Genomic DNA, 23,106 nt, shown 5'->3' with positions numbered 1-23,106 from the left:
TTTAATCGGAATTAGTACCTTTAAAAGCAGGCTACTGTTACGTAAGCCCTCACTAAAGAAATGAAGTGTCTAAATTCAGGCACTCTCATTTAGAGGGATAGGCAGTTACAAACAACAGAACAGAGTACACCAGCAAAACAGTTCTAAATGGAGATGAACTTCCAGGCTTCCTGAAACAGCAATAGGTTGAAGCTTTAAGGTATATAGGAACTGGGTAGTTTGGCTGCCTAAGGACATCTCTTCTTCTATACTTCAGACTTCCATCAATACTGCTCTCAATTTCTTTCTATACATCTTTCTCTTTTTTAGACTCTCTGAGTGGCACTCAACATCTCATATGACAGAAATGCAAAAAAAAATTTGGTACCAAACACTGAGAAAATCTGGGGGACCTATCAAAACTATTATATATAATTTTTTTGCCCTGCTCTTACTCTTCTTCGGAGAAAGGAGGCCAAGAGATGACCTCTTGTTCTGTCCCACTATGGCCTTCTTACATTATTGTAATTGAAACTGTGACATGAAAGTAGTACATGAAAATCATCTTGTACAGCAGTAAGAGGAAAAAATAGTATGAAAGGTGCATGGAACAGAAAAATCATAGAATGATAGAATAGTTTGGGTTAGAGCAGACTTTATTGATCATCTAGTTCCATCCCTCTGCCATGGGCAGGGACATCTTCCACTAGACCGGGTTGTTTGAAGTCCCGTCCAACCTGGCCTTGAACAGTACCAGGGATGAAGCATCCACAGCTTCTCTGGGCAGCCTATGCCAGTGCCTCACACCCTCATGGTGAAGAATTTCTTCCTCATATCTAATCTAAATCTAACTTCTCTGAGTTTAAAGCCATTACCCCTTGTGCTATCACTACATGCCCTTGTAAAAGTCCCTCTCCATCTTTCTTGCAGGCCCTCTTTAGATACTGGAAGGCTGCTATAAGGTGCCCCCAGAGCCTTTTCTTCTCCAGCCTGAATAACCACAACTCTCTCAGCCTGTCTTCATAGGAGAGGTGTTCCAGCCCTCTGATCATCTTCGTGTCCTCCTCTGGACTCACTCCAACAGGTCTGTGTCCTTCTTGTGCTGGAGGCAGTACTACTCCAGATGGGTTCTCACCAGAGCAGAACAGAGGGGAAGAATCACCTCCCTTGACCTGCTGGCCATGTTCCTTTTCATGCAGCGTGGGATATGGTTGGCTTCCTGGCCTGCAAGTGCACATTGTCAAGTCATGTTGAGCTTCTTATCAACCACCCCCTGCAAGTCCTTCTCCTCAGGACTGCTCTCAATCCATTACCATTCAGCCTGCGTTTGTGCTTGGGGTTGCCCCAACCCAGGAGCAGGACCTTGCACTTGGCCTTGTTGAACTTCAGGAAGTTTGCATGAGTCCACCTGTCCAGCCTGTCAAGGTCCCTCTGGATGGCATCCCTTCCCCATAGCATGTCAACCACAGCACTCAGGTTGGTGTCGTCAGCAAACTTGCTGAGGATGCACTCGATCACACTGTCCATGTTGCCAACAAAGATGTTAAACAGCACTGGTGTTTCGAATGGGAAACTGGGAAATTGCCTAAAAAACAAAGGTTTAGAAGAAGGATAGGAGGAATGCACAATAGAAAACCTTTCCATTCTCTCCACAACACGTAGGATAAAGACACTGAATCTGTTTCTCAAAAGATTTTTGTATTTTTTACTCTTTTCTACTGACATAAAGTAAATTAAAATTCTAAGCCTCCAAGCACGAAAATGAAAATTTATATTCATGGGGTTTGTTTTTTTTTTTTTACACTTGAATTTACTTTGAGATTTTTGAAGTAAACTTAGATTTGGCATCTAATTTAACTTAATTGCATTAGAAATCAGTGCTTTTGAAAGTTCTTCTACATAGACTGATTTCTTGGCCTGGCCTTGTTCCCTGGGAGCCCCTGGCGCTCACTGCAACCTGCTTTGTAAATCCATAGACAGAAAAGGACTGTCCATAGATCCACATTCTCTTTACAGTATAAACAGCTATATAATTAGTATGAATCAGTGTTGAAATAATATCTATACAGTTTAATTTTAGATCAGTTAATGAAAATTAGCCTTGTCTGTGGCAGTTCCAACTGTGGGCACAAGAGGTAGGTGTTTTCACATGAATCTTCTGGATAACACTCAATAATATTTACTGAACAACTCCCTGTTCCAGTCCAAGGTGAATGATGATTGAGAATTGCTAGTTTCCTCTTCTATGTCTTACACAGGAATACTTTTACAAAAAGTGAGATTATTTGTAAAGATGCAATGTGAAGAAGCCATGAGTTGGCTTATAAGGGACAACTATGTTTTTTTTCTGTTTGCCCAGGGTATCTTAGGACTTCAGAGAGGATGCAGTGTCTTCTTATTTTTTTTTTCCATAATAAATATTATTATATGCATTTACATGCACTTATGAGACCAGAGTACACACAGTGAAGCTGATTTTGTGGGAAATGGAGAGTACATGTTACTGGCATTTACCTGCCCCACAATGAATCTAATTATTTTCTGTAAGAGTTGTGACTCCCTTGTGAGTTATTGCTCTTTGCAAGCTAAGTAGTTTATGATTAAAAGCCAAGTGTGGCTGTACCCTCAGACACTATTAAATTTTAAACAGTGTTACGTTTACAGTATGTGGTTGATATTTTTTAAATAGGAAGTCATAGGTAAGAAACACTTGAGTCTATTAAAATACTTTTAATATTATGAGAATTTCTTCATTCCTAAATATCATGGAGAAAACGCAACACGTTGCCTGTATTTCTTTTCCATAGCAACACACACACATGCTCTGGTTAACTGCTGCCTAGCAGAAGGGTTATCAATGACAATTTTTGTAAAGGGGACTATGAAAGATTTTCATATTAATGCAAACATGAGCATTGCTTTACGTGTGGACCTAAGAGAGATTATTATGTTCAAAATATTATCTGTATCTTCAAATATTTACCTAAACATTATTTTTTATTTTTTAAAAGGCAGCAGTGCAGGCTTTAAACATCCTTTTTACAGACCTGTGTGCTACACAGACTCACAGTATCCAAAGTGAAAACTAATATTTTTCATTCTACATCTCTTTTTATCATCTGAGATTACCAATACAGTAGGGTCTGGCTTTGAATGTATGTTCATTGGTAGACTCATTAACTTTAATGTAGTTATTTGAGTAAGGATGGCTAGCACAAGTTAAAGTTTCAGAAGGAGAGTTTATCATATGTTATGGCCTGGAAAGCTTTTGCAGGAACTGCCATCAATGACAGACCTCATGAGTTTTCAGATCAGCTTCTCTACATGTTAGCTGAAGGTTATATTTGTGTTGTCAGTAAGAAAGTTACTGTATGGAGAACAATATTTACCTCAAAGCAGTCTGAAATTTTAAGTAATTACTTGCCATTATTTTTCTGAAATCCTATGGATAAGTTACTTTGTTCTGTTTCATTTATGTGATGAACTTAACTTTGCTGTGATGGAGCCTTCCAATACTTAGAGCATCAACTTATGCAGTTATTTTGTGATAATCTGCATTCACTGTGAAAATGGACCAGCGTAGACTCCTGTATCTGCTACACTCACTCTCTTCAGGTGCCTTTGTACTGAATTGTATCGGTCCAATTTTGCTCACAGGTTTGATGCTGTAAGTATGTAATCCTTGCTACAGCAGATGATCTGTAATGGCAGTCTTACACACTGCAAAATACCAAACAACATAAAATCAGCTTTTTGTTGGTCCTTGTACCTTTTGTTGGTACTTGTCAGTCCTCGTTGTATTCCAACAAGTGTTCAGATCATTGCAGCTGAAAGCAAAGAGTTTATTTGAAGTAGTGTAATAGGCAACACCTTCAGAAATCTGATATTTTGTCCCACTATTTCACATCAGTAAGAGCATGAAGACAGTATGTTATAAAAGTGAAAATTCAGCACCAGGAAGATAGCATTAGTTCAGGGTTTTCTACTTGAAACTTCTCACTATATACATTATAACACTAGGTATTTCGGTTACGTTAGTTTAATAACTGCCTTCACACACATATAGCATTTTTCATTTCTCATAAATATTCAATCTGTTGTGGAACAAAAACTGAAGAAAACCCCAGCTAATGCAGTTTTCTACTTCAAAATTCATTTCTTTATTAAGAAACCCTTAAGATGAACAATCCAAATCCAGTCTAACAATGCAATGTTAATAATTCAGGAATGTAAGCAGAAAGAACAGAATGAGACAGGCTTGCACAGTGAAGCACTATCGCTGATTGCCTTGAGTTGTTTCCAGAAATTTCTGTCAGCACAAACTGATTACAGACTTGGTAGAGAAAGTTCATACTAAGCAAAACCAGTCCAGCCTGCAGGAGCTGAATGACTTTAAACGAACCGCCTTTCTTATCAGCCAAAAATGTCTGTTTCATGCATATAGAGGACAGACATACCCTGTCCTGTTAGCCAGGCAGCCAGAAGCAGCGGGTCTGCAGTGCCACAGGTACTTCAGGTTGCGGACTGCTTCTGTGAGCACAGATCACATACCACAGAAAAGTTTTGCAGTGGTTCCTTCTATTGGCTTCGCATCCTAACTGACCCACTTGACACATTTTTAGTAACAAGGTTCAGAGCACAGCTGGCATCCCAGGCTGAGTCATATTCCGTAATACAGTAGTACATAGAACGATATACAAACTACATCTTGTGAATACATAAACAAGCTTATGAATACATAAGCTTACCTGTGATGTGTAATTAGTTTTTGTGAGCAAATAGTCACAATATACATATGTGATAAATGCCAAATATAATTACTTGCACCAGGAAACTGAAGCAGAATGAAGTCACAAAACCAGGCGAGTTCGGACTTCTGAGCTGGACTGGGTTTCCTGTTTGAGTACCCAAAATGTACCAGACAAGAAGGTACATGAAGCTTGTGGAACTAGTGGGAAATAATGGGATGTTGAATTGTGATCACTACTTCAAACTCAACATCTGCTACCTTAAAATAAGGTGTGATATTTAATGCTATGCACTGTACAGTTTTTAATGCTTTAGAATACAGATGTATGGAAAAATCTAAACACAGCAGAACTCAGCTAAGACATTGAACATTCATTGAGAAATATTACAGAACAGTGCTAACCTTGAAAAATAATTCAAACTATTAGTAAAATGTGAATGTTATACAAACATACTTTAGAATTATATTCTTTATATTTTTCAGAAATGTAATCTCATTAAGTGAGGTTTTAAAATATTAGCAGTGAAAATACAATTTAGTAGTGGAGTATTGCTAAGAGGAGCTCTCCTGTGACCATATAGACAGCTGCAAAAACTTAATAGGATAGTAATTTCTCATGTATATTGCCAATTTAGGACCATGTAGACTCAGACCTTTAATTAAAACGATTACTTATATGGCTCCACTTAGTCTTTTTATCATGAAATGGAGATTTGACTTGGCCTTCTACCTAATCGTTAGTTTAACTAAGCTGAGCTGTGAATCTTTTGTGTGTGTGATTTCTTGTTTTCGTAGTTGGCTCCATGTAGCAATTGTCCTTTCTCTCCTCCAGAATAATTATCTTATAGGTATCCTAGTCATTGTTCAACAACCTAGTCCCACCAGTATGGCCAGAGAACCATATATGCAATTTAGACATTTGTAGAATGAGTTAATTCCAAGCAGAACCTGTGTTTCCTCATCTGATCCCCTTCATAGATCAAGTTATAGAATATGCATTGACTCCTTTTTGAGATGAAAAGGTGAATACCACTTAGGAGAATACTGTATCTTCACTGTGCTCACAAACGATCCATCAATTTGACAGAGAGTCTGATTACTCCTATTAAAATTCAGTGTATTTGAACCTGAATTCGGAATAATTCAGCCTCAGCCTCCGTTTTCTTGTCTTTATTTGCTAGACTTAGAAATCATGTGTTTCCTGTGCATGAATTATTAAGCATAGGTTCAGGACTAGAGTTTGTCATAGTTTTTTTCCGGTTTTCTTAAAGAAGCCTGTAATGGAATAAGTAACATGGAATAAGTAACATCTTCTGCCTCATAAAGACATCCATATATATACATCTTTCTTTGAATTCTGTACTTTCCTCTGAGATTTTCAAGGGAACGACTAGTAACGGGATGTTCTGCTCCCTTGGGAGGTAGTGGGCCTGAAAACCTCTCATTTCGTGCTTATCAGATCCAACTGGGAGGTGCACAAGGCTTTTTATATAGAACTGGAGAGGATGAATTAAACTGCAGCTTTCATTTGAGGAAAGATGATGGGTACTTGGGTATGGGAAAAATATCAATAGAGTAATTTAGGTCATTTTGTGCAGGGAGAATCAGACCTTCATCAAAATGCAGCTTATGAAGATTTTTGGTCAACAGTCCCAAATGCTAATAGGAATTTCTTACATATTACTGGGCATCTCTTGTTAATATTAAAATGATAACTGAATTGAAGTTAGGACTAATGAACCTGCAGTGAAAAGAAACCTCTTCTCTCAGTTAATAGCACAAATTCAGATTACTCCAGAAACATTATTATGAAAGTGTGGAATAACCTAGCTAAACTATTTTAGCAGTTTTAGCTGGAAGAGTAAAAATCACTGAGGAGTTTTGGCTATTAATATTAACACACAGCCTCTAAATATATGACTGAAATAAACACTGCCATCACAAAGCATGAAATTCAAGGAGCTGGTTATATTTTGTAAGAACTTAAGCATTCCATGTGTCACATATTTAAATTTTACTGTCTCTTCCATCATATCATTTTACTTGCACTAATCTAAAATTTTCAGGTATGCTTCTTGGAACTTGAAACTCATTGCTGCTCTTTCAGGGCTGCCCTTCTGCAATTCACTTAATGCTTAAGCATAATTTTGTCCTACTTTAAAAAAGGAGAAAGTTAAATCCTACTGTCCAAGCTTTTACAACTAGTTCTACATGGTTAAATAAGTGGCACGATCCCATTTAGGCTGTTGTGTAAAAGGAGAAATAGGATGATATTTTGCTCTTCTTACTTAATTGAATAACTCTATTGTGCAGATTCTATGGTAAATTGTTTCTTTGTTTCTGGTTTTAATTTATCTTAAATTTACCAGAGGTACTGTAGCAATTTACTTCATATAAATGCATGCAACACCAATTACTAATCCTTTACGAACAAAAGCTAGCTTTGGAAAAATATGTTTCTATTTAATAAGGAGAATATTGCCACTTCTACCACCCTAACTTAGTCTCTTCCTATTGCAAATCCTGAGGAACAGTAAGATCTGTATAATTCAGAAATTAAAAATGCATGAATGCTTTCAGTGATTAGCCTATATGAACATAATTTTCATATGTGTATTTGAATAGCTAATAGACTAAACAAACAGATATTCTTTGCTCAGTCTGGCAAAACTTTTGGAAATACGCTGCCTAATTTGAAAATACCCTCCAGAAAGATGCTCAATGCACAAAAGTAGGTATAATACTTTTGGAAATAGTTTTGCAGCAAATTAGAGAGCTACCAATAACAAAATATTAAAATGAAAAGCTATGGCAGTAATTTTGGTTTCAGTGGTTATGGAACAGAACTTAGCACCACCAAAAGGACAAAAAAACTGAACAGAGTTATTCTTCTTAAAAATGAGGCAGATTTGCAGATTTCTGTTGCTACCCTAGAAGATTTGTAAGGTGTTCTAGAAAAAGCCTAGCAATTGTCACCAATTTTTTCTTATTAGGAAGAATGGCAGAGAAAGCAAACGTATCAGTGACCCTTAAGATGGAACAAAATCACAAGGAATACGATTTATTACTGGAGACTGAAGGATGTAACTATAAAGTAGACATTTATACTTGGTCAGATGTATCATACCCTATTTCTATTATTTCTAGTAGTAGTTCTTGCTGTTAACTATAAATGGTGTCTTTGATAAGTAGATCAAATATGGAGGGATACATTGTAAAAGACAAGTTAATTTAGTCAGATGAATCCAGTTGGAGAAGAAATTAAAAAGTGGGCTAGGTTTTGGAGTTGTAATGCAAGTTTCTGCTTATGGTATGTATTTGACCATGTATCTGAAGACCCGTTGGAATATGTCAGTCATTGTAGACTTCAGGAACCTTGAAAACAAGAGGAAGAAAGGCAGGTAAATCTACTGGAAAGCATTCCAGTCCCATGATCAAGGGAAAACAGAGAAGTCTAATAATTTGTTATATAACTAGTGTGAAAATGATAAGTCCTGTGGAGCCCTAGGCTACATTCCAAAAAGCAGTTAAAGAAGTAGTAGTAGTAGTAGTTACAGGACTGTAATGATAAATTCTGCTATCATTATAAAAAATATTAACAAGAAATGGTATGAAAGACACTGAAAAAAACATTTTCACAACTTGAAAAAAATAGAAAGCCATATAGAAATTTATAAATTATCGTTTCAATTTGACCAGTTTATCAAAAGACAGATGAAAGATTACTGTATTAGGATGCACTTCTATCTCAACTGGAGGAAACAGAAGTTAACAAAGAATGAAGTCATCTAAGATAAGCACAATAGGAAAGATTTTAAATTAAAGCCTTAAAAATACAAAATAAGCTACTTACTTATCCATAAAAATTAGAGTGGCTAGTCATTAGACAAAAAAAAGGCATATTCAGATAAGGACTAAACGTTTATTGCCTTCAACAGTCTCCACTTATTTGGCCCAAACCTGGAATAAGCCAATAAAGCTTTACAGGCCATTTTACATGGTAGATTTAAATCAATGAACTCATGATCATACCTGACTTTTAACAACTGTGATTCTGTTTAGAAATTCCACATTTAGTACAAATGACATAGAAGAATTTGAAGAAACCATCATACACTTTTTGTGCTATTCTCTCCATCCCAAAACAAACACTATAAAATAAAATTAACTGGAATCTAACTTAATCCTGAAGCTGAACACAGAGCTTGTAGACCTACATGCAAGGTGAGTAAAGCAGTTGTGTATGCAAATCAGCATTATAATAACCTAAGTTTTTATTACTGTGAGAGCCAAGTAAATACTTTTGTCCTTCATAACACTACAAGTTACGTGTCCTTGTATTTTTGAGTAGTTATCACTGTCCTCAACCTCCTTTTCCTTATCGTCGGCTACTAATATGTAAAGAACTCAACACTAGCCCTGGAAAGGAGTTACTGTGTGGTCTGCCTAAGCAATTAATGTGGGTGGCTAATATGTAATAATGAAGATAGTGAAAGACAATTTAGTAAGCTGATGAATGTGATGGACAGCTACTTAATTGCAAAGGAGAAAGTTAATTCACTACTGAAGTGCCATTATTTAAGTAATGCTTGTCTGTTCAACAGGCATCTACTTAATAGAGATGTTATTAAAGCTAAATTAGAGCAAAGCTGAGAGACATCTCCATCTAAACAAGACAGGCAAGTCAAAATGAGGGATGAGATTCTTATTTTAGTAATTGTCAGTTTAGCCATTTATTGTAATTACTATTGGATGCCATATCTTTCATTGCTTTGTCACTTCATGTTTGGAGCCACCTGATTTGTATTTTTGCTGTTCAAAGTACATAAGTAATGTAAAGTAATACAGAACATTTTTTCAAATTTAAAATTACTTAGTTGAAGAAGTGATATGAAAACAAGATGACATCTGAAGCAACAGAAATTAGGATTTAATATGAACTAAAATAACCATGCCTGCTAGATGAAAATGGGCATGTGGAACATCAACTTTAAATTTTCAGTCATTCAATAGTTGCAACAGAAAAGCTTTAAAATGTAATAAAAGTGTTACTTGCAAGACATAAATTAGGATAGATATTAAAAACCCTCTGTTGCTATTATTTACATTTGATTGATTTTAAGGCAAGCTTTTGATCTGAAGCAGAGAGAGGAGTTAAATAGTAATATAAATAACAGACCACACTAATACAATCTATATTGCTAAACTTGTGTCAAAACAATACGTAGTCCACCCAAAGGCTTAAAAACATGGACCAGAGAAGTTTAGGGGAGACACAATTCCTCTGAAGCACTCTTGTCCTTTTCTTTTTCTCTTCATATTTTTAGTACCCTCAAAAAATACCAATAAAACAATTCTATGATTCCAAAGGCTTTCACTGCTCATCAGCAGTAAAAGCTAAATGAAACACGTACCCATATTTCTGTGATATTTGGATGGTAATACAAAATTGAGACTGTTTTCTATGTTTATGTCCATTATATCAAGAGATCCATATGTGGAGGCACCCTCACAAATAGTAATTGTCAGAAGTTATTTGGCACTAATATATTATAGATAAGGGTACAATCCAAAAATAGACTCTTCAAATTTCATAGAAGGACACTAAGTTTATTTTACTAATAATCCTGTGATGCTTTACACAGAATTTCTCTGTTTAGAGCAGGTGGAATGAGAAAATTGAAATTATTTATAGTTAATATCTATTTTTTTACTTCAATATAGAATAAAATTTGCATTATTGTTTTGTTCTTGAATTTTATTTCAACCTGCACAATTGTGTTTTACATTGTGTTCATCTGTTTTGTTCCTTGGTTCTCAAGGTACGTTATAGTGGTGTAATAACTTGTATACAACAAAAAAGATCACTGATGTTTAAACAAGTTGTTTTGACTGTGTTTTGTATTTGCACATTTTCCTTTAATGTTAGCTTGTTAAATAGTTTAATTCAAAATTTATTCTGCATGTATAATATTAGCCTTTTAAATTGCTTAGTGAATTTATTATCTATAAATATTAATTATTTTAGTAATGCTACGAACTATTTTGTAATACTTAGTAATATTTTAAATATGACTACTGATATGACATATTTTTTCATTTAATTTAGTAAGATTTGGCATTGAAAACCCCCTTTTTTTTTTCCACCTTCAAGGAATGGATAAACCAGGAAAGATGTTTATTTACTCATGGGTCACATTGTGGTTTTACATTAGATTTTAATGTATTTTGTTGTCTAATGTGCCTTTCTTAGAATACAGAAAAGTGATCTCCATTGTGATTTCCTTTTGCTCTGCTAGATGACTAAAGGTTCAGACTAAGAGCCTGACTTGTCATCCTTTATTTGTGTAAGTACTCTTACATAATTTCAGTAGTTCCCCTGTCTTAGTTGAGTATTCATACGAAGAAAGGATGTTTCAGTTAAGTATAAGGTGGGACAGTCAGCTTTAATCACTTATGCTTGGATTAGTGTCATTTTCATTTATTAATATGTGATATCTTAATATTTTTTTCCTTTGATCAATCTTTTTTCAAGAGGTCTGGAGGAAGTGTTGCTGAATAGGTAGAATCATAGAATCATTCTGATTGGACAATACCTTTAAGATGATCAAGTCCAACCATTAACCTAACACTGTCAAGTCCACCACTCAACCATGTCCCTAAGAATCTCATCTACATGTCTTTTAAACACCTCCAGGGATGGTGACTCCACCACTTCCCTGGGCAGCCTGCTCCAATGCCTGATAGCCCTTTCCATGAAGAATTTTTTCCTAATATCCAATCTAAACCTCCCCTGGCACAACTTGAGGCCATTTTGTCTTGTCCTATCACTTGCTACCTGGGAGAAGAGACCAACACCCTTCATGCTACAACCTCCTTTCAGGTAGTTGTAGACAGTGATAACATCTCCCCTCAGTCTCCTTTTCTCCAGGCTGAACAGCCCCAGTTCCCCAATACTCCAGGCCCCTTCACCAGCTTTGTTGCTAATGTTGCACAGTTTTAGTTCAGTATTAAAGGAAATTGTTAAAAAGCAAGTTTAATTATTCCCGTCTGCCACTAAAGACAAAGAGAGTTTTGTTTACACAGGTCTGACCTCTAAAACATGCCAGATGTTGTGGAATGAGCTATATAAGAACTGAACTAAATGTTTACTCTTCACAAAGTTAGGCGTGTTCTTCAGAAAACAGTTTATTTAACCAATTACTCTCATCTGGCCATTTCTACACAAATTGTATTTTTATTATTATTATCTTGAGTGCCTTTCTTCCTCCCTGGCAAGTAGGAAAAAGGTTTTATCACGCAGATAATGAAGTAAGTAATCCATATAATAATTCCTACTTCAAAAATAATAACTTATAAGTAAGTTACAGGCAACATATGGTTTCACTTAACAAGGCATCACCTGATACAGTGGAGAAAATCTCACTAATTCTTTATTTCTTCACAGTTTTTTATCGTATTTTTTTGAACTTTGTTTAACTGTGTCCTTTTATTTATTGATAACCCCCTGTACAAATTAGGATATATAACTTTCTCAGTTGGGTATTTTGACACGTGTTTGCTCTTGGACTTAAACAGGTAGTCAGAACTCTTTTCCAATTAATGTTGCCTTGCTCATTAGACTTGAAAGTGAGTCTCTTATTAACCAGCATTGGTTTGAACTCTTTTTGCCAACACTTTAAAATATTGTGTCAATGTTTTAAAATATTCTGAAAATGGGACAACTTCCCAAAGCAAGCCTTGTGGAAACCAGATCTTACTTGTGAGAATCAACCTGGTGAGAAGTTAGGCTGCAAAATTTATGGAGCCGCCTTCTACACCCACTAGCTGACCTCTTCACAAGGTCATCTTTGTTCTGTAGTTAACCAGACTCACAGTTCATACTTGTCAGCACCTACAAATACTGTAACTTGCCCGTAGTTGTGGAACAGAAGTAAAACAGTGAGAGCCATGAGCTCTAGCATCACTTCTAGTAATGATCTCTAATGATTTATCCACTTTATGTCTTCTAGAATGTACTAATATGCCTTCATTTTAAAAATAAAATCAATGAACTTGCAGAGGAACATTCCAGGAAGAAGTGATGTCAGACACATTATTTCCAGTGTGGCAGACAAAAGTTTTGTCATCAGAGTAGAAAGGTATTCAGTACAGTTATCTGTACCTCCAACATAATTCCTGTCTTACAGGCTTGCTCTACCAGGCAGTACTTTTACTGGGTGCTGTTACAGATCAGAAAAGTACATGAAAGTGCTATCTTTTATTTGTTCCACATCTGATGTATTAATTCAGTGGCATGTTATTTCTCTTGACCAATGCGAGGGATGTGACAACCAGATTGGCTGATATAAGCCATTATGTGTACTGAATTTAATAAATTACATCAATGAAGAATATCAGGGTTTCTGTGTTGTTTTGTTTTGTTGTTTTGCTTGTTTGTTTGTTTTGCAATTTAAGGTCTGACAGCTTTAATGCATTTATATTTCCAGTATATGACACTTGGACTCGACTTAGAAGAAGGAATGAAAATGGGCATTTAGGAAATAGTGAAGAAATGCTTCTCTTCCTGTATTATGCTGCATTAATGTATTTTAAAACACTTTCAACATTTTTTTCTAACTTGTATCAGGCATTAACCAAATAGCTCTTATTGCTTTGAACGGAAATAGTACTATTAAACTTCAGAAACTTTGAAAATTGGCATGATACATAAATACACATCATATGAGATTTTAACCATTGCTTAATTGTTTCAGTCCAGCTGTTTCTCATTTTAAAACTCATGCAAGGGATTTCAAGATTGATATTATACATTACATATTATATTTTAAATACTAATAATATAATGTGTATTTGTATTATATAAAGTTTTAATGTTGTATAGAATATAACAATAGTGATGTTGTATAGTAGTGTTATATTAATGCTTTGCTATAATAAATATTTTTCTATATTTTATACATTATACATATTACATCTTAGTATATATTCAACTGAATATGTGACACACAGGTGTATTTGAAATCAGAAGGGAAATGCACAGGTCATGCACAGAACTATAATGATGGATTTCTTCATGACTGGACTTCTAAAATAATAATTCTGTTTCAGCCACATATTCTTACTCCATTTACCTCTAAGCTGTGCCACTCTTCAACAGTTTGTCCTTTATGATCTATGTGGATAATCCAGCATATTTACCCTGAAGTCTAATTTTCTTAAGGGGAAAAGTACGATGTTTTTCCCACATTCAAGTCTCGAAAATGTAAATTTTACATGATAAATAACAATAGCAGTAAGAATACCATAGTTTACAGCACAATGTTCACTGGGTGTAAAGAGAGACATATGGATTCACAGAGTACTAGTAGGACACAGGAGTTTTCATACATGGTTTCGTGAATACCTTGACTGCTTCTTCTACTCCAAGCCTGTGTCACTTGGGAGATGATCAATATGAAGTGTCCTCTAAACACAGAAGTAGGCATGACCAAAGCTGTAGTGGGATGGATGCTTCAGCCAGTGTTTGGTTGTGCTTCTGCAGTGGAAAGTTGTCCTCATGTCCAGGGAATCCCCCATATGTGGGTGGTATCTGCTACAAGGGCTGAAGAATATGAGTAAAAGAGCATCACCAGGACGATATAAGACAACAGAGGAATGCAGCGCAGGGAAGGTTGTGTGTGTTCTCTGTAGTTCTCTGCTAGATGTGTTCAGATTAAAACGTGTATGATCTTGGCTTAAACAAAGAGCCGATACCATGTTCTCGTAACTGGAGAACTAGAACTCATGCAGCCAGCTTTTCTTTGGCTTTGAGATTAGTAGTAGATTTCAAGCAATTTAATGAAGAATGAACTCCAAAGCTTTCTCCATAATTGGAGGCATTCATAATACTCCCTTTATAAATTTTCTGGTGCCTAGTGATGTAATTTAGTTAATGTTGCAAATTTTCCCTCATTTGGGGCACTAATATGATCTCTCACCTACACACCTATTCTTTCAAACGTGGAGGAATATGATATTTTAAGGGATATTGATACGCACTGAACGAATAACAGCCATTCCTTAGCAAACATTTAATGCAGAATTCCTACGTCTTTCTGACAGCTCCCTCTAAGAAGCTAGATCATCTTCTAACAAAACTGTGTGATTCATCTAAGAGACTGGATTAAGAGAATTACTTTTTAACACTGATAGCTTTGAAATTAATTTTATTATTTATGTTCCAAATATGCCAAAACCAGTACATTACACTTTCTTGCCTGATATTACAAAAACAAATCTCACTTCGTTCCCAAGCTGCTCATTGCACACATAATAGCAAACTAATGTATTTCGATTTCTTAAAAAGGTACTGCTACAAAGTATATACTTTACCTACCCTGCAAGTCCAAAATTTTACTTAAAGTAATAAATGGCTAGAAAAGCAACATCCCTTTATGCAATGCAAACCACAGAGCTACATGAAGAGCAAAGAACATTGAAATGACAAAGTGGCTTTTTTATCTCTTACAGGAAATATTTTCAGACAAGGGATATCCCTAAACCTTACACCTGGAACTCTGACATTTTCTGCCTAATAATTTTAGTGATGCTATTAAGATAATAATAGGGTACCTTCAGAGTACATCTGCAGTTTAATTGCAATTCACTTAAAATGTCACAATGCACCAAACATCTGCCTGTTGTACAAACATGTTAAATATTCAAACATGTGCAAGAAGAGACAGACTTTCCCTGATCTCCCAACATTTTCCAAGCCTTAAGCCCCTGCCCCAAGATACACAGGAATTAGCACTGGTTACTGACATCTTTCCAAATATATCCATGCAGAGGCCTGGAATCAGCATACTTCAGAATGTAGAAATGGCTGATTTTATATGTAATAAAAGAGAGGGAATAAATGTCACAGAAGAAATGGAAGAATCTCATAATTTAAAAACACAGGAGCATCCTCAGCCAGATGTACTTCTATAGATACTGTCTTTTAGTGTAGGTAAATATATGCACTCTGGTCTTGAAATGTAACAACACACTTATTAGACCTCTTTCATCAGACAAACACAGCTTTGATATGCAAATCAGGTGAAGACTTCTTAGATACAACAATCTGTAAGCCTTTTAAGGAATATTTTTTAAAGAAACATTTTCATCAAAATGCTGGCATTCACAAAAAATGTCTATAACTAAAGTTTACTAAAAGTAAACTAGTTTTAGAAAAGAAAGCCTGTATGCAAAATAAAATATTTATGTAAGATACAGAATTCAAGCACTACTAACAGAGAGACCTACTACTTTAACTAAGAAGAAGGAAAAGCACTTGAAATTTACAGCATAACCTCTTTGTTCAGAATATAGAAGAAAGCTGTTTTTAGGAACCCTTTGAGAAATAAACTTAAAATAATGACTATTCAGTTATTTGGAAAACAGTAGCAAAGCACAGAAACCATAACTTTATACAGAAGAAAAAGACATGGACATTTCTTACTATACTTACCACTTGTTTTAATTATAAAGCCTTTTAGAACATAGAAGAAACTGGAGGGATTAACCTGTTGGAAGCAGAAATTAAGATTTCATTATATGCTTATGACTTCATATTCCTTATACAATATACAAAATAAAGTTGGGAAAGATTATAGGAAGTAAAGCTATTTTTTTCAGTAATGAAGATATGCATTAAAATACTGTAAGTCACAGTGTTGTGGCTTAAAACAGTAAAGGATGGCAGAGGACTTATAAAACGTATAGATAATAAATTTTGATATTTTGGCACTATTGTCCTGAAGATGGATGACCTGTTTCAATGAAATATGGAATGGCAATTATTTACTCTGATGTAAATTTGAAAATATTATTACCAGTAAAGTGACCAACTGACTTCCAGGGCTTTAAATGAATAGTTGGACTTTTATATCTCTTTTTCCTGAATTGCTTTTAATCCACAGAAGAATCTTGAAGAATCCTATAAAAATAATTAAACAACTCCTAAAGGTTAAATGATAAGTTGATACACAAAATAGTACAATTGAAATAATGCTGAGGCAGGACAAACAAGGGCAGAGCTGCGACAGAATTCCCAGAAGACACGCTTCTTCAGAAACACTGATAGAACAGAACTTACTGACCTCGATCCCAAAACCTTCAGTATAAAAATTCTGGCAAGCATGAAACAGTCTGTGGAATTTAAAAGCACAAGCAGCAATATATGGCAATTTGCACAATACAGAATTAGCCAATATAAATATAATATATCAATACATACACACACATATTTACATACACAAAGAGGGAAAGTAGAGAGGTATTTTCAATCAGACTCAAATTAAAAACTGCACAAGTCTTGAAACAAAAAGAGGTATTTATTCATGGCATACAACCTTAGATAACATTATACTTAAAATAGAAGTATTTAAATATTACTATATGTGATAACAATTTTTTACAGCAGTCCGTTATAAAAAAATCTCTTAGAAAGCAAGCTGGTGAAGCTATTCACCATATGAAATTTCAGACAGAAATCTGAAATATTCAGAGGGAATGGAAATTGTTTTGTAATGTATTACTTCAAGGCTATGCTTTTCAAAGACAAAATTGAGTCTGTAAATTTATGAAGCATGGATTGCAAACATGAACCAAGAGCAAAAGATTTCAATGAGCTAATGCAGATCACAGCTGTTATCTCAAAATTAACCAGATAGCATAAGTTCAGTACTATTTCTTTCATGGAACGTTTTAAGCTTCATATAATTAGATAGCACTGTTGTCCCAGGTAGCAACGTGAAATGTAAAATTACACAGGCCCCACTTCATACAGGATGTGATGGAGAAGGGAGAGCTCATGTAGGGATGCGAAGCTGATGTGGAAATGAATTTTGCAACAGCATTCTGGGAACATATGAGCAGGGAAAAACTAATAGTTGGGGAAAGGTTGTTACAGCAAATGAGATATGAGATGATGAAAGCCTTCCTGAGGGTTTTTAGCTATTGGGGCAAATACAAAAGGAGGCCACCATGGCTGCTTATTGCTAACATTTTTACTCCACTTTAATTCATGTTTTATTGTGAATGCTTGGCAGAACTGCTGACCAAGCTTATCTTTTTGATGGGACATCTAGATTAAACTGGATCACTTTCTAACATTTCTCAGATACTTACTAGTAGATGGAGTACTTATTATTGTTTTGCACTTTTCATATAAATTTTCATCTGAATTGAATGTCAAATATCTTATTTTGATGAGTGCATTTTCTCAGCATTTCTACAATCCTTCAATAGATGTCTTTTCACAAAACACTATTGTTTAGTTGCTAAGTATTTCTGATATGTTAAGTGCACCTCACAGCAAGATCATGAGCACGAAGCAGAAAATACACAGCTTCGTTATTCTATTAATATTAGAAATTGAAGAAGAAATGTTTTACAATGTGTTTACACTTTTGAATAGAAATTTCACAAAATCAGTATTTGTGATTCAAAATTTTGCTCTTTGTGTTCTGTATTGCATTTAAGTCCTATATTATTCCAATTTTCACTGATCGTAAATATGGATTTTCTTCTGATTCACAGAGTACAAAAGAACTAGCCAAATTTGAGTTACAATCATAGTTTGTATCAAAAAAAATCACTATTTTATCACTATTTTTGCAAAGTCACATTTAATAGCAGGTCCAGTCTTCACAGTGACACTACCAAATTTTGTAAGCATCCTGTAGGATGGTACGTTTGCACAGCATGAGTGGAACATGAGCAAAATTTTAGTTATTTCCTTTGTTATTTATTTCCATGGATGGAATTGGAAGGAAGAGGGGGAAAAAATACTGAGAAAAGTGCTGAAGAAAGACTCATAAGGATACATAGTATTTGAGAGACATGTTGGAATAACTTTATCAGCAAACTTGGCTAACTGGGGAGGTCCCAGTTGACTGAAAGCTGGCAAACATGACACACATCTTCAAGAAGGGCCAGGAGGACTTGGTGAATTACAGACCTGTCAGTCTAACTTCAGTGCCAGGGAAGGTCGTGGAGCAGATCATTCTGAGTGACCTCACATGGCACATGCAAGAAAACCATGTGATCAGGCCCAGCCAACATGGGTTTATGAAAGGCAGGTCCTGTTTGAACAACTTGTTCTCCTTCTATGACAAGGTGACCTAACTAGTAGATGAGGGATGTTGTGTATTTAGACCTCAGTAAAGCCTTTGACACCGTATCCCACAGCATTCTCCCAGAGAAGCTGGCAGCTCATGGCTTGAACAGGCATGCTCTTCACTGGGTAAAGAAGTGGCTGGAGGGCCAGGCCAAAGACTTGTGGTGAACAGAGCCAAATCCAGTTGGCGGTCAGTCACAAGTGGTGTTCCCTGGGACTCAGTGTCAGGGCCAGTTAGGTCTAATCTCTATCAGTGATCTGGATGAGGGGATTGAGTGCACCCTCAGTAAATTTGCAGATGACATCATGTTGGGTGGGAGCGTAAATTTGCTGGAGGGTGGTAAGAGCATACAGAGGGATCTGGACTGGCTGAATTGTTGGGCTGAGGCCAAGTGCCATGTCCTGCTCTTGGGTCACAACAACCCCAGGCAGCGCTACAGGCGAAGGGAAGAGTGGCTGGAAAGCTGCCTGGCAGAAAAGGATCTGGGGGTGTTGACTGACAGCCAGCTGAACATGAGCCAGCAGTGTGCCCAGGTGGCCAAAAAGGCCAACAGCATCCTGGCTTGTATCAGGAATAGGGTGGACAGTAGGACTAGAGAAGTGATCATGCTACTGTACTTGCCACTGGTGAGGCCTCACCTTGAATTGTGTGTTCAGTTATGGGCCCCTCATCATAAGAAAGACATTGTGGTGCTGGAGAGAGTGCAGAGGAGGACGATAAAGCTGGTGAGGGGTCTGGAGCCCAAGTCTGACGAGGAGCGGCTGAGGGAACTGGGGCTGTTCAGCCTGGAGAAAAGGAGGCTGAGGGGAGACCTCATCTCTGTCTACAACTACCTGAAAGGAGGTTGTAGCATATAGGCTGTTGGTCTCTTCCCCCAAGTAGCAAGTGATAGGATGAGAGGAAATGGCCTTAAGTTGTGCCAGGGCAGATTTAGATTGCATATTAGGAAAAACTTCTTCATGGAAAGGGTTGTCAGGCATTGGAACAGGCTGCCTGGGGAAGCGGTGGAGTCACCATTCCTGGAGGTGTTTAAAAGGTATTTAGACAAGGTACTTAGGGACATGGTTGAGTGCTAGAGATAAGTTATGGTTGGACTCAATGATCCTGAGGGTTTCTTCCAACTGAAACAATTCTGTGATTCTAATTTCTTAAACAAAGCTGAAAGAACATTTGCTTATTTACAAAAAGCTCATGGAACTACTCCATGCATGAAACTGCTTATTAACTAGCTCTTCTTTAATATCACATAGGCAAAGTGCCATTCTGCTCAGTGACTAAGAAAGTACTTAATTTCACAAACTGCTATTTAGAGTCTCATCTCTACTGTTAAATTAATATCCAGCATATAACCATACCTTTTCCTTAGAGTCAAGGTGCTGGGAATTCAGATTTCACCTGCTGTTTTTGGAACAGTATTTTCTCTCAGGCATTTGATGCACCCCAGTAGTGTTTGTTGCTTATCTATTTAAGTCTTAGTTCCACAGCTTTTCACAACAGTAGTTTTGGACTGATGTCTAATATGTGTCTTCTTTCTTGGATCTCTACAGAGTTATTGTACCACGAAAACCAGAAAAATTAGTCTTTTTGAGAAAACAACCACCAAGGAAAATGAAACAAAACAAAGCACACCTGCTTGAGGGAACAAAGAAAATTCAATAAATAGAGATTACAATTATTAACTTTGTTAAAAATGGCATCAAGGTTGTCTGCTATCAGGCTTCCTATCCTAAAACCTCGCTGTGGTCCAGACAGCTCAAAACGTACTGCTACAACTAAGACTGAGATGTCTTTTCTGGGTTCTGTCTGCTCCTTCTTTGAAAGGCCTTTTAGCAATTTTAAGCATGTCTCAAATGACCTGGCAAGATCTAGCTGTGCTGATGAGATGACACCAACAGCTTACGCTGGAAGCAATGATGCCAGGTGTGGGGGACTATGGTGGGTCCGTGGATTCCCTGGCGGAGAGCATGGGAACAGAAGTTAGCCTTGAAGATATTAAGGCCTACCCGTGAGAAAGATGGGAGTAAAGGAGTATCCGGAGATATTACGGTGTACCCATGAGAGCGAAGGGAGTAAAAGAGTAACATTGATGATAGCAAAATTAGCCAACAAGATGTTACTGCTGTAACTTCTAACCAATAGTGAAGAAACACATGAATTGGTCAAACTGTATAAAAATGCACTTGTGGCAATAAATGGAGATTGTTGTTTGTTCTTAAGAACTTGGTCTATGTTGTTTGTCCATCCCAACCACAACAGCCAGGCCAGACAGGATTGTGCTGGAAGGCTGGAGTTTGGCAATGGGGTCTCTGTGCTGATCAATTGCTGACCTGCCCCTGAGTTTTGTCATCAGGGCTGGGGACAGGGACAGCCAATTGTTCAGCTCCAGAGGGAATTCTGGTGCTCAGGCAAAGTGTAGGAGCCCATCAGGGGTGGAAAATGGATGACTCAAAGCAACAGTAACTGGTGTCCCCATTGCAACTTAGGTATCAAAACCAGAACATCCATCATTAAAATAACAGGCTTATCAATGCTTGAGAAGCATTATGCAGTAATATAATCATTGAGTTTGTTTAACAGGGTGGTATCATGTTTTAAAGTGAGCTTCTTTATATGACCTTCAGATCACATACTCTCCGATGACTTCTTTTTAATTGAGCTTACCTATCAAACCAGACACACCTATCAAATGCTAACATAAAAAATGGAAAAGAGGTTAGGGTTTTCAAGGCGAATGTGCTTTGAGCACTAAAATAATAGTTTGTTATCCCATCTTTTGCTGGCCACTTAAAGTACTTAAACATGCCGCTGGTCTAGGATATTGATCGTACACTAGTAGATGAAAAATTAATTATTCATTTCTGCTAAAAATGCCCAAGAGACTTATCAAAGGGTAGTATCTAGCACTTTGTAATACCTGACTATGAGCTGCACTCCAGCACTTTCAGTGGCTGGAGAGGTTCACATTTTTTTCATGGTTCTTTTACAGTTGCATAAATTAGCTTTTATTAAAGAACAGACTGAAGTTTCTAATTTGCATTGATTCACACTAAGTACACACATACCTCTGAATTTTTGTCTTTCCATGAGCATACAACATTTGGCCGGAGCAGAGCACTTTCTATGCACTACAGCACTACCACTTAGTAATAATGATACCATATGATATTTGAAATGGTTTGGCAACCCAGCTTAATAGATCTGCACCAAGTATATGCTCTATCACTCTTTATTCCATGCAAATGTAAACAATATTCTCTGCTTTACCTGCAGTGTTTATGGAAAGACTGAAACAACAATATCCTTGGCAAAACATTAACTTTGTCAGTGGCCAATCTCTTTCACCAAGGACCTACATATCTTCACCCCAACACTTCAGATCTCTGTTTACCAAAATAATCATTTCACATTTAAAACTTCTAGGTTATTCTGAACTTTGAATTTTGAAGTACCGCATAGAGCTCACTGCACGCTTTTACTATGGTATTTCAAAGGGAATACCAGTTTGCCTTCAGCATGCCTCCAGTTAGAAGTTCAGAGTTGGTATCACTGTCTTTAAAGTCAAGCACTTTTATGAACTCCTGGATTTCCTTAGCCATTCATTTTTAGATAAAGTTTATCAGTATATAAAACTATGTTGTCATGTAATTTGTAATTATTATCCACGTAAAAGGATGCGTGGTCAAGAAAAGCAATGGGTCAGGAAAGGAGATTAAAGGACATTCTTGGCTAATTCTGTAATTTAATTTAAAAAGTACTTTTGAAACTATAGAAAAAGTGGTTATCTTTTAAAAATTGGGGACAAGGGGATGTGACTCTAATAAGAAATGTATTACTTATTAATTGAAGAGTTTCTTAGCATATAAGCTCCTGAATAAATTTTTGAGCTAATAATGCCATTTTGCTTCCCTTTTATGCAATGCTTAAGAGATCGAGATTGTTTTTCAAAGGCAAGATACGTGGTTTTTACACCACTTTCGCTATGTTTCCAGTAAGGCTTGATTCAACCATTGAATTAACTAACTTTTGGTAACTTAACATTTTAAAGATCAATGTTCCCTTGCAATGGTTTTGTAAACAGCAGATTGGAGTCACAATAAAATGACTAAACTGGTTCCCTTCTTTCCAGCAGTTAGATTTAGTGATATGCCTGCTTGCTTTTCTTTTTTAAAACAAGCCTGTCCTAACAAGGAATCAGTATAAAATGGAAACAATGTTGTAATCCTTTCCTCC

At 36.4% G+C, this 23,106-nt stretch overlaps 1 long non-coding RNA gene across 1 annotated transcript; it reads right to left on the bottom strand.

Moving 5' to 3' along the window:
* Nucleotides 1-7,515: 7,515 nt before the first annotated feature.
* On the bottom strand, nucleotides 7,516-16,692 carry LOC139826527 (uncharacterized). The gene is made up of 4 exons (XR_011736646.1): nucleotides 16,588-16,692; nucleotides 16,224-16,278; nucleotides 14,136-14,333; nucleotides 7,516-8,104 (listed from the first exon to the last, which is right to left on the bottom strand). It is a non-coding gene; the product is annotated as an uncharacterized lncRNA (long non-coding RNA).
* Nucleotides 16,693-23,106: the final 6,414 nt, after the last annotated feature.

The sequence above is a fragment of the Patagioenas fasciata genome, chromosome Z, assembly GCF_037038585.1.
Source record: "Patagioenas fasciata isolate bPatFas1 chromosome Z, bPatFas1.hap1, whole genome shotgun sequence".
In the NCBI taxonomy this organism is placed as follows: domain Eukaryota; kingdom Metazoa; phylum Chordata; class Aves; order Columbiformes; family Columbidae; genus Patagioenas; species Patagioenas fasciata.
This window is presented reverse-complemented; position numbering and strand designations above follow the sequence as displayed.